This window comes from Hemitrygon akajei, chromosome 20, assembly GCF_048418815.1.
Source record: "Hemitrygon akajei chromosome 20, sHemAka1.3, whole genome shotgun sequence".
In the NCBI taxonomy this organism is placed as follows: domain Eukaryota; kingdom Metazoa; phylum Chordata; class Chondrichthyes; order Myliobatiformes; family Dasyatidae; genus Hemitrygon; species Hemitrygon akajei.
In genome coordinates this window covers 49,248,593-49,263,738 of record NC_133143.1, presented here as the reverse complement: position 1 = coordinate 49,263,738, position 15,146 = coordinate 49,248,593, and positions in this window count along the sequence as shown.

Genomic DNA, 15,146 nt, shown 5'->3' with positions numbered 1-15,146 from the left:
AGAAATTCTAACACCACCACCAAATAGTGCGTGTCTGCCTCAAATTATTTGGACTGGATGCCATGAAGGTTGCAGAACCCAATGACCTGTACCAGAAGTATGTAAAAGGCTGCACTGCTCATCCTCTTTCAGATTTCTCCAGCTTCTGGAATGGTTCCAATAAGAAAATGTAATTGTTTTGGCCAAGGAAGGGAAGAGAAAATTTGGGATGCAGATCAGTTTGTCGGGCAGAAGAGAAAATACCATAACCGATAAAGGAATTAAGAATCAAGTAAAAGAGCATTTAGAAAATCATAATGTGATTTGGTAGAGTTTTGTGTAGATTCACAAAAGGAAAATTAATCACATTTGACAATCCTGTTCAGAAAGGTATTTTTTAATATTGCAATGAGCAGAACAGACAAGGAGGCTTTGGCGTATTTGGACTTTAAGAGGCCTTTGAAAAGATGATTTAAAGAATAGTGATGGTAGATTAAAGACTACTTACTTAGTAGAGAAAAATCTAGGAATAAAAGTTCACATTCATAGAACAGTACAGTGCAGGAAAAGGCCATTGCACAATGTTGTGCTAAACTGACTAAACCATAAATGGAATGTCTAACTATACTAACTTTGATGAAGGGTCTCAGCCCAAAACGTCAACTGTACGCTTTTCCACAGATGCTAACTGGCCTGCTGAGTTCCTCCAGCATTTTGGGTGTGTTGCTTGGATTTCCAGCACCTGCAGACTTTCACTTGTTTGTGATTGGACTATGACACTGCAAAGTCTCTTTCAGGGATGTTTACCCTGAAGTAGTTTAAATCTTCAAGTCCAAATGAAGGGTCATGACCAGAAATGTCGTCTGTACTCTTTTCCATAGATGCTGCCTGGCCTGCTGAGTTCCTCCAGCATGTTGTGTGTGCTGCTTAAACTAATTCCTCCTGCCTACGTAAAATGAATGTCCCTCCATTCTTTGCACATTGATGTGCTATCTAAGAACCTCTTTAAAAGCTCCTATCATATTTGCCTCCACCACTACCCACAACCACTAGAAGTGCATTCCAGGAATCCACCATTGTGTGCTTAATAAAACTTGTCCCACACATCTCCTTTGAACTTACCCTCTCATCTGAAATGCAAGCACTCTAGCACTAGACATTTCAACTCTGCGATAAAGACAATGGCCGTCTATCCATATCTCTCATAACATTATGAACTTCTAACTTATCTCCACTCAGCCTTCACTGCTCCAGAGAAGACATCACAAGTTTGTCCAACCTCTCCTTACAGCACAATTGCTCTAATCCAGACAGCATCTTCTCCAAAGCTCCCCATCTTCCCTTTAAAGGGGCAACTAGAACTGAATACACGACTCCAAATGTATTTATAAAACTTCAAACAACACACATCCTGGCTCTTGAATTCAGTGCCTCAAATAATGAAGACAAGCCCACTGTATGTCCTGATGAAAGGCCCCAGCCTGAAACGTCGACTGTTTACTCACTTACAAACATGCTACCTGGCCTGCTGAGTTTTTCCAGAATTTTCTGTGTATTACTTTGATGTCCAGCATCTGTAGATCTTCTCTTGTCAATGCCATATATCTGTTCTCACTGCAACACTGTGGCTAGTCAGCTTTCCACAGGGATTGTGCAGGGGCCCAGTTGCTCAGTTGAATTGGTCAGGTGAACCAAGTGTAATCTAAATGTGCTGATGGTCAAAGTTGAGCTGCAGTACAAATCAAGGAGGGAACATCAAATGCCTTCAGAAGGCCAGACAGGCTACATAAGAAGCTGAGCACGAGCAGAGACATTTGATACACTGCTTTAAAATGCAAAGTTACCCACTTTGGTATTAATGATAGAAGGACAACTTCCTTACCACCGCTCCCAAATGAGAAAATATTGAAAGGTGCCCAGAAGGGCCTGGATGTTCTCATACACATCACTTAAAGTTACCATATCGTTTCAACAGCAAAATAGGAAGGCAGACAACATATTAGATTTTGCTACAAGATAATATGACAATATGAGGAAAAACACAGACTTTGCTTCAAGTGTATGGCATTTTAATACTACATCTAGAATATTACACATGGTCTATTTATCTCATCCAAAGAAGGAGCTAGTTACAATAAAGAGAACACAGCAGGGATTCAGACTGATTACTGGAACTACACTTATTTTATAAAGAAGAAAGTGATCCTCTACTCAACTTTAACATGGGAAGTGAATTCACTAAAATGTTTCTTTACCAACAAGGGAAGTATTTCTTCAACATTCTTATTCAAGAGGACCGTAGAAACTCATTGACGGCGTATATTCAAGACAGATCTATTCTCCCCTCTATTTTATAACTATCAAATTGAAATAGGGTCAGACCAGGAAAAGTGCATGGGGGTAAATTGAAATGAAACTAATGATCAAAATTTGCTCATGATATCAAATACAGATGTGGCAAAAACTGGCAACACAAAATGTCTGCAACAGAACAGCATGGACAAAGAAGTGGCAGACATATCATGATGCAGACTTGATTGAAGAGGAGAAAGGACAGAGACATTCAAGTTTATCATCATTCAGCTGTACACATGTATATAGCTGAATGAAACAACATTCCTCAGGGACTAAGGTGCAAAACACAGTAAATATAACACAACAATATTAACAAATAAGAAAATTACTTTGTAGATATGTAATTTGATAAAGTGCATATGTGACATACAGCTAAATAGTTAAGCTAACTTAATAGCACATTTTAAAATATAATGTACTCAAGGAAAGAGAGGTGGTGATTCAATTGCACAGATGTTCAAAGATTGCACAGTATATTAAAGAATTAACTAACAAAGCATGTGAAACCTTGCCTTTCATAAACAAAGATAATGAATACACAAATCAAAAATGGCTATTTAGTTCTAAAAGGATTATACCTTAAAGGTTAGGTGAGAGAAAATGAAATTAGTCATCTTTGAAAAGGGAGTGATGAGAGAGTTAAAAGTTGTAAGATTATTCTTGGTTTAGAGAGGCATTCAACTGAAAGAAAAAAAAATCCACTGGCTGAAGGATCTGAGCACAATGTATTCAAGGTTCTCATTAAGAGGTACATTGAGGCCATAAGGAAGATCTTTTCAGGGAAATAGTAATGATCTTCTAAGAAGGCAAAAGTAAAGATGACTTAAAGGAAGTAATTGGATACACTTTAGTAGGGGTCTGGTCACCCCACTACAGGAAGGATGCGGATACTATAGACAGAGTGCAGAGGAGATTCACAAAGATGTTGTCTGGATTGGAGGGTGTACCTTATGAGAATAGGTTGAGTGTAGTTGGTCTTTTCTCCCTGGAGCGACAGAGGATGAGAGGTGACCTGATAGAGGTGTATAAGATGCTGAGGGGCATTGATCATGTGGATAGCCAGAGGCTTTTTCCCCAGGGCCAAAATGGCTAACACAAGGGGGGGGGGGGGCATAATTTTAAGGTGCTTGGAAATAGGTACCGAGGCGATGTCAGGGGTAAGTATTTCACACAGAGAGTGGTGGATTTGTGAAATGCACTGCCAGTGGCAGTGGTGGAAGCGGATACAATAGGGTTTTTTTTTAAAAAGAGTCTCTTAGATAGGTACATGGAACTGAGAAAATAGAGGGCTATGTGCTAGGGAAATTCTACTCAGTCTCCAGAGTAGGTTACATGGTCGGCACAATGTTGTGGGCCGAAGGGCCTGTAATGTGCTGTAAATTTCTATGATTTATGTTCTAATTTTAAATGCACTGCACAATGAGTTAAAACGGGATAAGTTATCTACTCAATTCACTTATAGGTTCTTGGAGTTCAAATCAGAGCAGGGGTTGGAAAACAAATAAGAGTGGGGGGTGCGGGTCTGAATGAATCAATGGTAACCTGTAACCATACAATGAACAAAGTATATTTGATATTTGCTTCATAAAGATAGTTAACTGTTCTGTAGGAAATTAAACTACAGGATTACAAGACTTGGTTGGTAATTGGATTGGACAGGTAGAAATAAGTGAGCATCTAAGTTAAAAGACATTATAATTGAGAGCTATTGGTGCCACTTACTATGCATGATAACCTTGTTGTGCAGATACAGGTTAAACTTCAGAAGGTGGCATAAATTTAAGAATTAGGTCCCACCTAGCCTGAGGAACAAATCATTGTAATTAACTGATGCCTTTATCATAAACTTAGATGACCGGTAGCAAATATGATCTTGCTACTTGAGGGAGAAAAACAAAAACAGGAAACAAATGATCTGTCAGCCAAATATCAGTGTACCTCACCATGTACTAACTTAAGATTTGTTTCCTTGCAGGTATTTACAGGAAAATAAAAAAATACAACCATATCTACAAAAAGTATAAATACAAACACCGGCAAACATCCAATGTGTACAACAAATTATGCAAATAATAAATGTGAATAAATAACACCAAGTTGTCATGTCATTGAAAGAGGACTTATAAGTTGCAGAGTCAGGTTCAGCATTGAAATGAGTGAAGTTACCATCCATGCTGACTCAGGAACATGATGGTGAAGGGTAATAGCTATTCCTGAACTGCGCTAAGGCTCCTGTTCCTCCGCCCAATAGCAGTAGCAAGAAGAGAGCGTGACCTGGTTGATGGATGTTGCTTAGTATTTGGGTGAAGGGTGGAATAACATATTTTGAAAAATATAATAGGATTGAGCAGAGAACAGAATCAGTTTGGAGTTATGAAAGGAAGACAATGTTTGATCAGGTTTCTTTGAGGATGTGAGTACTTGGAAAGATAATGAGAATGAGTAGATGTTGTGTATTTTATTTTCCTAAAAGACTTTTGATAAATCTCCCTCCACAGAGGTTGATCAACAACATTGTTGTACATAGAGTTCAGAGTAATACATTGAAATAGATAGAGAATAGGTTAATTGGACAGAGTGAACTTTTACTGTAGAATTGCAAAGAAAATACTTAAGTCAGCTGAAAGCAAAAATCACAGTTTAAAATGAATGGACAGCCAGAAAACCAAATCCAATCATGTATATTAATAGCACACTTTCTCATTTCCTGAATGAATCCAGTAGTCATTATTTATTTATTTTTTATTTATTCCTGGGGTTTAAAATTCCTATAAAATTTCTACAAGGTTTCTCAAAAATAATTCCCTAACTTGTTTCCCCCCTAAATTGCTGGTGATGACATAGCAGCATTGTCTAGAGTCTCATTTGAAGGCTTTGCATTATAACACCAAACAAAAATTAAATAAACTTTTGTTGATGTGACAGATTTTGATAATTAACTTACAATTAACACATTTCCCTAGGACTTTATCTATGGCTTGCTGATTCCTCACTCATAATTATTTAATTGGATTGTTCATCATAGATCAATTCACACTGGTATAATTATTCATGGTTATGCATTTTTATTCAGTTCATCCAAATTTTCAAAGGTCAGCTCCAAATGCATAATACATGGTAGACATAAATGCTCAGATGCAAATAGCAAAAAATAAAATTCCTTTGGGAATGCTAACAATGATAAAGAAAACTGTTGAAACAGTTATAATGGTCTTAACATTTAATATTAGAACCTTTCTTCAAATTCCAGTTCCACAAGTTTATTGACTGAAAATGTTAACCATTTCTTGCTCCTAATGCTGCAATACATCAATCAACGTAATTTAGTTTAAAATTGTGTATAGCATCTCTGGTTCTAATTTTTATAGTTGTCATTTACTTGAAGGAAACTTGGCTGTAAAGTAGTAATCAATTCATTTCCTCCCAGGGCACAAGAGGACACGCAGCCTGAATCCTCAGCTATGGAATGTTATAGGAGATCTTATTTTCATTACTTTTTTCTGTTAGAAGATGTATATTTCCAACGCAGCCAAAATGAGGAACTTACTTAATTTCCGAATCCACTGTGTGTTGTGAATGTGCACGTCCATGCTCACAGCATTATGCAGGAAACATTATGAACTTCAAAAAAAAACTAACTTAAGGTATAATTTTGCAAAATGCTCCCATGTGGTCAAATATTATAAGTCATTTGAATATACTAATAATCCATTGCTGAATGCCAGCTATCATTACAATTTTCTTTTTCTGTTTAATTATAAATCAAAATCTATCAGTTCATGCACCCCAATTACTTGGCATATACTCATGACAAAAATGGCTTCAAGTACTTGCTTGTACAAGAATTTCAGTATTTTCATGATTCTTCATTGTAACATTGCATTAACTGAAAGTATTGATAGATAAATAGGTAGCAATGAACAAAAATTTCAATCACATTGGGATCATATGGGGTAAATGTATGTAGTGGTAATCACATTTATTGACTTGCTTTATTTGACATTAACTCAGGCATTACATAGTACAATTTTAATCATTTTTAATGTGACAATAATATGGGAAAGGGAAAATTAACAGTTCTCTATTATGTCAATGGACTCTACTGGCAGTTGTGTTTAATTATGTTGATTAACAATGCATTCTGAAGTTCAGGTACAACAGTGGAAGTGGTAACAAGTTAAATAAGCAAACGTTTAAGCTCTATTACCAAATACTCAAACTCATAGCATCTTTACTAAGTTCTGAAGTCTTCCTAAATACAAGGAGAAAAATATAGTCATGGTCAATTTGATCATTTAACTGCAATCTAATGGTCATTCAGGTTTCTGCCTCAGCATCTCAAAGTGAAAGTATCAAAACAATGTCATTGAGAAGGTAAAAAAACAGAAAACGGATCTGAAGTTCTTTATCTCATAATTTAGAGTCCTTTGTTTCAAGGGAGGTATAGCAATACGAATACAATCTTCACATAGAAGCGCTGAATCATTGCGCAAACTCTACACTAGTGGTAAGACCCTCATTAGCTATATGATCAGTACGGTGGCACTTGGTCTTAGGCAAATCCATTGTTAATTTAATGAATAAAGCTATCCTGATTTAAATGGTGATGGTATTATCATTTAGAAACTTACATGGTTGAGGTAGCTGGATAAACCCCTGGCCCTATAACAGTGAAAAAAAAACTTCCAAGAACTTTAATTGTCCTGATATTCAGGAAAACAATAAAAATTCAAAAGCTAGCTTTCAGACTTAATCAGCCAGTCTCAACTACCTTTGAATTCAATCTTAATTGCTCCAAATTTTTCCAACATGGCAAATTATTTTCCTAAGCACACCTTAAAACTCAAACATTAACACTGCCAGCATATTGATCAAGATGCCACAGGACAGGAGAACAGGGACAAGGGGATAGAGGAAGATGGTGCAATGCCACCAATTATACAAATGCAAAATACAAAGGCAAGTTTAATGGCAAATTCGATTAACTCTGTATATCTTCTCCGTCGATTGTCATCTTGTCATGGTGGAGAAGCTTGTGTGGTCCTGAGATCCCAAGAGCGATGCCGTCTGGAGCTATGCTCCTGGTAGGGTCACACATGGTGGTAAGGTTGAGGGTGAGGTCCCTGACAAAGAACAATCCAACCACGACCTCAACGGTGGAACAGGTGAAGTTACTTCAAACTCAACGGCTTGTGAAAGCAGATGAAGGCTGCAACAAATCCATCAGCTCCAATCGTCATGGTTTCCACACCTTTGGAATCAGTTGGTTGATTTGTGAAGTATCGTGTGCTTCTTGGAGTGCAACGTCAAGTACACGTTAAACAAATACATGCACAGGCGTCTTCACTCTGTGGGCCACATCTTCAAGTCTTTCGGTGATCGGGAGAGGGCGACGGGAGCACGCAATGTAATGGCTGGATGCTCCTAGTCAAGAACTGGCACAAAAGCAGTGAATATTTGATTCAGTTGCTTAACTTTTGGACAGAAGCAGGAAAGTTGTTCGGTAGCAGTATTCATGTCTGAGCAGCCCTATTTAGGATCCAGTCTGCTCACCCTGAACAGGGAGGGGGCTAGAAAAGATGCCCTAAAAATAGTCTGCTTCACCCCATCCTGTCTGGAAAGCCACGTCCAGAGGGATCACCATCATGCAGTCAAAAAACATCAAGAAATGAAACTGTGAAATTTGGAACCTGGAATATATGAACTCTGATGGCTAACCCAAAGTCAGACCGACCAGAGAGGAGAACTGCCTTTGTTCCCTGGGAACTCCAAAAATTCAACTTTGACATTGTTGCGCTGAGTGAGACCCACAGAGCTGGAGAAGGGCAACTAAAGGAAGAGCAAAGTCAACACACCTTTTTCTGGAAAAGACTTGATCCTGAACAACCGAGGACCCATGGAGTAGGTTTTGACATCTGAAACAGCCTACTTCAGAAGCTGACAGAGCAACCACTGGGAATCAACGAGTGTCTCCTCCCTCCTGCCATCTGGGAAAAGGCACCGAAGCATTTGGGCTCTCACGACCAGACTATGTAACAGTTTCTTCCCCCAAGCCATCAGAGTCCTCAATACCCAGAACCTGGACTGACACCAACTTACTGCCCTCTACTGTGCCTATTGTCTTGTTTATTACTTATTGTAATGCCTACACTGTTTTGTGCACTTTATGCTCTCTGGGTAGGTCTGTAGTCTAGTGTAGTTTTTTTTTCTGTGTTGTTTCTTACGTAGTTCAGTGCAGTTTTTGTATTATTTCATGTAGCACCATGGTGCTGAAAAACGTGGTCTTGTTTTTACTGTGTACTGTACCAGCAGTTATGGTCGAAATGACTATAAAAAGTGACTTGACTTGTCTTATGACTCTGCGAATCCAGCTCTCAAGAACCAACACATCATCATCATCAGTGCCTGTGCTCCAACTCTGGATGCTGAAGATAAAGAAAAGATGAACTTCTACGCCCGACTTGATGCCGTCCTTTCCTCTGTTCCTAACGATGACAAGATCATTCTTTTGGGAGACTTCAATGCCAGAGTCGGGAAAGATCACAGGCTCTGGACTGATAATAATAAGCAAGGAAGGAGTTGGCAAGGTCAATGCCAGTGGAACACTCCTACTCACCAAATGATGCTGAACACAACCTGGTGATTTCAAACACACTCTTTCACCAGAAAAACAGGCGAAAAGTCTCCTGGCAGCATCCATGCTCCAAACACTGGCACCTCATCGACAATATCATCATACGATCTCGGGACCAACAAGATGTACTGATAACAAGAGCTGCTACTGGTGCCGACGAGTGCTGGACAGACCATTGACTCATCTCGTCCACCATGAGAATGAAGATTTGGCCCAAAAGGAAACACCAAAATCAGAACAGTATTAAGAAACTCAATGTTGACATCCTTCAAGACATCAACCATGTACAGAAGTTCCAACAAAATCTTCAAAAACAACTGCCTCAACAAATCCCACCATCTGTAGAAGAACACTGGAATCAATTGAAGAACGCTATCATCATCACCTCCTGCAAAGAAACAATTGGGTTCATGGTGAAAAAACATCAGGATTGGTTTGATGATAACAACAAACTACTCCAACAACTCATCGACGAAAAGAGAAAAGCTTTAACCACCTTACAAAATGACCAACAATCAGCTGCCAGAAGGAAACACTATCAGGAATGCAAGGCTGCAGTCCAGAAGAGCACCCGAAACCTGAAAAACCAACGGTGGAGGAAGAAAGCTCAGGAAATCCAAAAATTAGCAGACGCCAACTACACTCGAGGCTTTTTCAATGCAACTAAAGCTATTTCTGTCCCATCCACTCACAGTCAAGCCCCTCTCAAAAGCAAAGATGGTTCAACCATCCTAAAGAGCAATGCTGACTTCAATTCTAGATGGAGGGAGCACTTTGAAGATCTTCTAAATCAGACCGTCTCATTTGACAGGAAGGTGATTAACAAGATTACAAAACAGCCCATTGACGACTCCCTAAGCAAAATACCAACATTTGAAGAAGTCAAGGAAGCCATCAAAACCTTGAAAAACACCAAGGCCGCTGGACTTGATGGAATATCAGCTGAGGTCTACAAAACTGGAGGTAACCTGCTTCATTACCAACTGCATCAACTTCTCATCAAGATCTGGATAAATGAAGATGTACCAGCAGACTTTCGAGACTCAGCAATCGTCACCATCTACAAAAGGAAAGGCGATCAATCCGAAACTATCGTGGAATTTCCCTGTTAGCAACAGCAGGAAAGATCCTCACCTGCATCATGAACAACCAGCTCAAGCCTTTAGCCGAGAAGATCCTTCTGGAGACACAAGCCGGATTTAGACCATCACGTGGAGCAATCGACATGATCTTCACAATGTGACAACTACATTAAAATTGTTGTGAACAACTTCAACCTTTGTACATGGCAGTCATCGACCTCACCAAAGCCTTTGACTTGGTATCAAGGGAACTCCTATCAGATGTTCTATCCACCTATCGATGCCCTGAAAAGTACATTCAAATCCTGAGGCTCCTCCATGATGGCATGCTTGCCACAGTCATGGTCAGCAATAGTAACCGTGAGCCTTTACAAGTCAGATCAGGAGTAAAACAGGGATGCATGATTGCCCCACCTTTGTTCACCATCTTCATTGCGACAATCATCCACATCATCACAGACAACCTACCCCCAGGAATCAAAAGTGTCTACAGAACAGATGGCAGACTTTTCAATCTTGCCCGTCTCAAGTCCAAAAACAAGACATCCACGAGTTCCCTCATCAAGTTCCAATACACAGATGACAACAGTGTTTCAGCTCTCTCAGAAAACCACTACAACTCTCATGGTCCGGTCCGTAAAGTCCGCGTTCCAATTCACGGTTCGGTCCGTGGACTCCGGACTCCAGGTCTTCCGGATGTCCCTTGTTTCAACTGGGCTTAATCAGAGGCACCTGATGCTCGTCTTGGGGCTGGGAATATAAGTGGCCCTGGAGTCCAGTGTGGGTGCTGGTTTGTCTTGTCAGTATCCTGTCCTTGCCTTTGTGGGGTAAGTCAGGCCATCTTTGCTGTTACCCTGAGGCTGGACTGTTCCCTTCCCTTCACCTTCCTCCTGAAACCTTGCCTGCGTCCTCGCCTGTACTGCTGTCAAGTTCTACCACCAGAGCAAGACCAGAGCCTTGCTGTGTCTAGATAAGGAACTGTCTTTCATTGTTTGGAACTCTTTGTGTCCTCGCCTTCGCTAGGTAGGTCTGGCCATTTGCCACTACCTTGTGTTGGGAACTATCTCTCTGTGTTCCAGTCTCCCAAGACCAAGGCTCTGTGTTCCAGTCCCCTAGGTCTGAGCTTCATGTCCTCATCAGCCCAGGAGTCCCGTGTCCTGCCCCCACATCCAGTTCTGTTGCCTTGCCACGTCTTGTCCTCGCCTAGATCTGGAGTCCAAGCCCGAGTCAAGATCCAGGTTCTGGGTCCCTGTCCAGTCTCTGGCTCAGAGTCCTTGTCCAGGTTCCAAGTTCCTAGTTCAAAGTTCCTAGTTCCTCGTCCAGGTCCCGCTTTCCTAGTCTAGTCCTAGCCCAAGCCCTGTACCCTAGTCTCGTCCAGGGTCTGTGTCTTGTCCAGCGTCGTTTCTTCCCCACTTCCCTTGCTTTCTTGACAGACCTAGTCCTGTTCCTGGTACTTCAGTGTCTGTGTCTTGCATCTGGGTCCGCTCCCAATGCCCACCTTATGACAGCAGATTCTAACTGCCGTCAACTGAGCATACACAAAACGTGGACTTACCATCCATTGCAAGAAGACTCAGATCATCTACTAATCGTCACTAACTGAGACAAATTGGATAGAACCAACAATTCAACAACCCTGGAAAATGTGGACCACTTTCCATATCTTGGAAGTCACCTCTCCTCCAACGTCGATCTTAATGGCGAGATCCAACGTCGTCTCAAATGCGCTGGAACAGCTTTTGGACGTCTCTGAACAAGAGTCTTTCATGATCGTAACTTCCGAACAGACACAAAAATGTTAGTGTACAAAGCAGTGGAGATCCCAATACTCCTGTATGCAGCAGAAACGTGCACAATGTACAGACAACATCTGAAGGCACTCGAAAAGTTCCACCAACGCTATCTTTGAAACATCTTGTATATCAGCTGGGAAGATAGAAGAACCAACGTCAGTGTGCAAAATGAAGCAAAAACAAGGAGCATTGAAGCTTACGTCATCAAGAACCAACTAAGATGGAGCGGTCATGTTGTTTAGATGAAAGACGAATGTCTGCTGAAATAAATTTTCTACTTCCAGCTTAAGGGAGGCAAACATAAAAGAGGCGGACAACAGAAGAGATTCAAAGATGTCTTAAAAGCCAACATGAAGAAATTTAACATTGACATCAACAATTGGGAAACCAATGCCAAGGACAGGAAACTCTGGCAAACCTTCATCCGAGAAGGAACAGCAAATTTTGAAGCCAACAGATGTGCAGAATTAGAAGAAATAGAAGGAAATGGAGAGGCAGCAACAACCAAAGCCCGATCTGCCATCTGGAACTACCTGTCCTGAATGCAGAAGAACTTTCAAAGACAAAATTGGACTCATAAGGCACTTGAGAGCCCATAAATAGATCAACAGAATGAAGACCATCATCCTCGACCTCGGGATAGCCACAACGATGATGACTCTGTATAAGTACCGTTATGCACAGTTCTGTACCATAAATGTAAATATGTGCCAGTGTTCAATATTCAAAGTTATCAAAATACATACATGTCACTATAAACAATCTTGAGATTCAGTTTCTTGCAGGCAATCACTGTAAATACCAGAATTATAACAGAATCAAAAAAGACAACACCCAACAGGATGGACGAAAATAAACTGTGCAAATACAAAAGGAAGAAAAATAAATAAGCAAACATACAATAAATATGGAAAACATAAGAAGGAACTTGAAAATGAGTCCATATAGACAATAGGTGCAGAAGTAGACCATTTGGCCCTTTGAGCCTGCACCGCCATTCTGAGATCATGGCTAATCATCTACTATCAATACCCGGTTCCTGCCTTGTCCCCATTTCCCTTGATTCCCCTATCCATAAGATACCTATCTAGCTCATTCTTGAAAGCATCCAGAGAATTGACCTCCACTGCCTTCCGAGGCAGTGCATTCCAGACCCCCACAACTCTCTGGGAGAAGAAGTTTTTCCTTAACTCTGTCCTAAATGACCTACCCCTTATTCTTAAAACATGCCCTCTGGTACTGGACTCTCCTAGCATCTGGAACATATTTCCTGCCTCTATCTTGTCCAATCCCTTAATAATCTTATATGTTGCAATCAGATCCCCTCTCAATCTCCTTAATTCCAGCATGTACAAGCCCAGTCTCTCTAACCTCTCTGCGTAAGACAGTCCAGACATCCCAGGAATTAACCTCGTGAATCTACACTGCACTTCCTCTACAGCCAGGATGTCCTTCCTTAACCCTGGAGACCAAAACTTTACACAATACTTCAGGTGTGGTCTCACCAGGGCCCTGTACAAATGCAAAAGGATTTCCTTGCTCTTGTACTCAATTCCCTTTGTAATCAAGGCAAACATTCCATTAGCCTTCTTCACTGCCTGCTGCACTTGCTCATTCACCTTCAGTGACTGATGAACAAGGACTCCTAGATCTCTTTGTATTTCTCCCTTACCTAACTCTACACCGTTTAGATAATAATCTGCCTTCCTGTTCTTACTCCCAAAGTGGATAACCTCACACTTATTCACATTAATCATCATCTGCCAAGTATCTGCCCACTCACTCAGCCTATCCAAGTCACCCTGAATTCTCCTAACATCCTCATCACATGTCACACTGCTACCCAGCTTAGTATCATCAGCAAACTTGCTGATGTTATTCTCAATGCCTTCATCTAAATCGTTGATGTAAATCGTAAACAGCTGTGGTCCCAATACTGAGCCCTGTGGCAACCCACTAGTCACCACCTGCCATTCCGAGAAACATCCATTCACCGTTACCCTTTGCTTTCTATCTGCCAACCAGTTTTCTAACCATGTCAATATCTTCCCCCCAATGCCACGAGCTCTGATTTTACCCACCAATCTCCTATGTGGGACCTTATCAAATGCCTTCTGAAAATCGAGGTACACTACATCCACTGGATCTTCCTTGTCTAACTTCCTGGTTACATCCTCGAAAAACTCCAATAGATTAGTCAAGCATGATTTGCCCTTGGTAAATCCATGCTGGCTCGGCCCAATCCTATCACTGCTATCTAGATATGCCACTATTTCATCTTTAATAATGGACTCTAGCATCTTCCCCACTACTGATGTTAGGCTGACAGGACGATAGTTCTCTGTTTTCTCCCTCCCTCCTTTCTTAAAAAGTGGGATAACATTAGCCATTCTCCAATCCTCAGGGACTGATCCTGAATCTAAGGAACATTGGAAAATGATTACCAATGCATCCGCAATTTCCAGGGCCACCTCCTTTAGTACCCTAGGGTGCAGACCATCTGGACCTGGGGATTTGTCAACCTTCAGTCCCATCAGTCTTCTCATCACCGTTTCCTTCCTAATGTCAATCTGTTTCATTTCCTCTGTTACCCTATGTCCTTGGCCCATCCATACATCTGGGAGATTGCTTGTGTCTTCCCTAATGAAGACAGATCTAAAGTACTGATTAAATTCTTCTGCCATTTCTCTGTTTCCCATAACAATTTCACCCAATTCATTCTTCAAGGGCCCAACATTGTTCTTAACTATCTTCTTTCTCTTCACATACCTAAAAAAGCTTTTGCTATCCTCCTTTATATTCCTGACTAGCTTGCGTTCGTACCTCATTTTTTCTCCCCATATTGCCTTTTTAATTAAGTTCTGTTGTTCCTTAAAAATTTCCCAATCATCTGTCCTCCCACTCACCTTAGCTCTGTCATACTTCCTTTTTTAAAAAAAAATGCTATGCAATCTCTGACTTCCTTTGTCTGCCACTGTGGCCCCTTTCCCTCCTTTGAATCCTTCCTTCTCCGGGGGATGAACTGATTTTGCACCTTGTGCATTATTCACAAGAATACCTGCCATTGCTGTTCCACTGTCTTTTTTGCTAGGATATCCGTCCAGTCAACTTTGGCCAGCTCCTCCCTCGTGGCTCCTTTGTTCAACTGCAACACTGACACCTCCGATCTGAACTTATCCTTCTCAAATTGCAGATAAAAACTTATCATATTATGGTCACTACCTCCTAATGGCTCCTTTACTTCAAGATTGCTTATCAAATCCTGTTCATCACACAACACTAAATTCAGAATAGCCTTGTCCC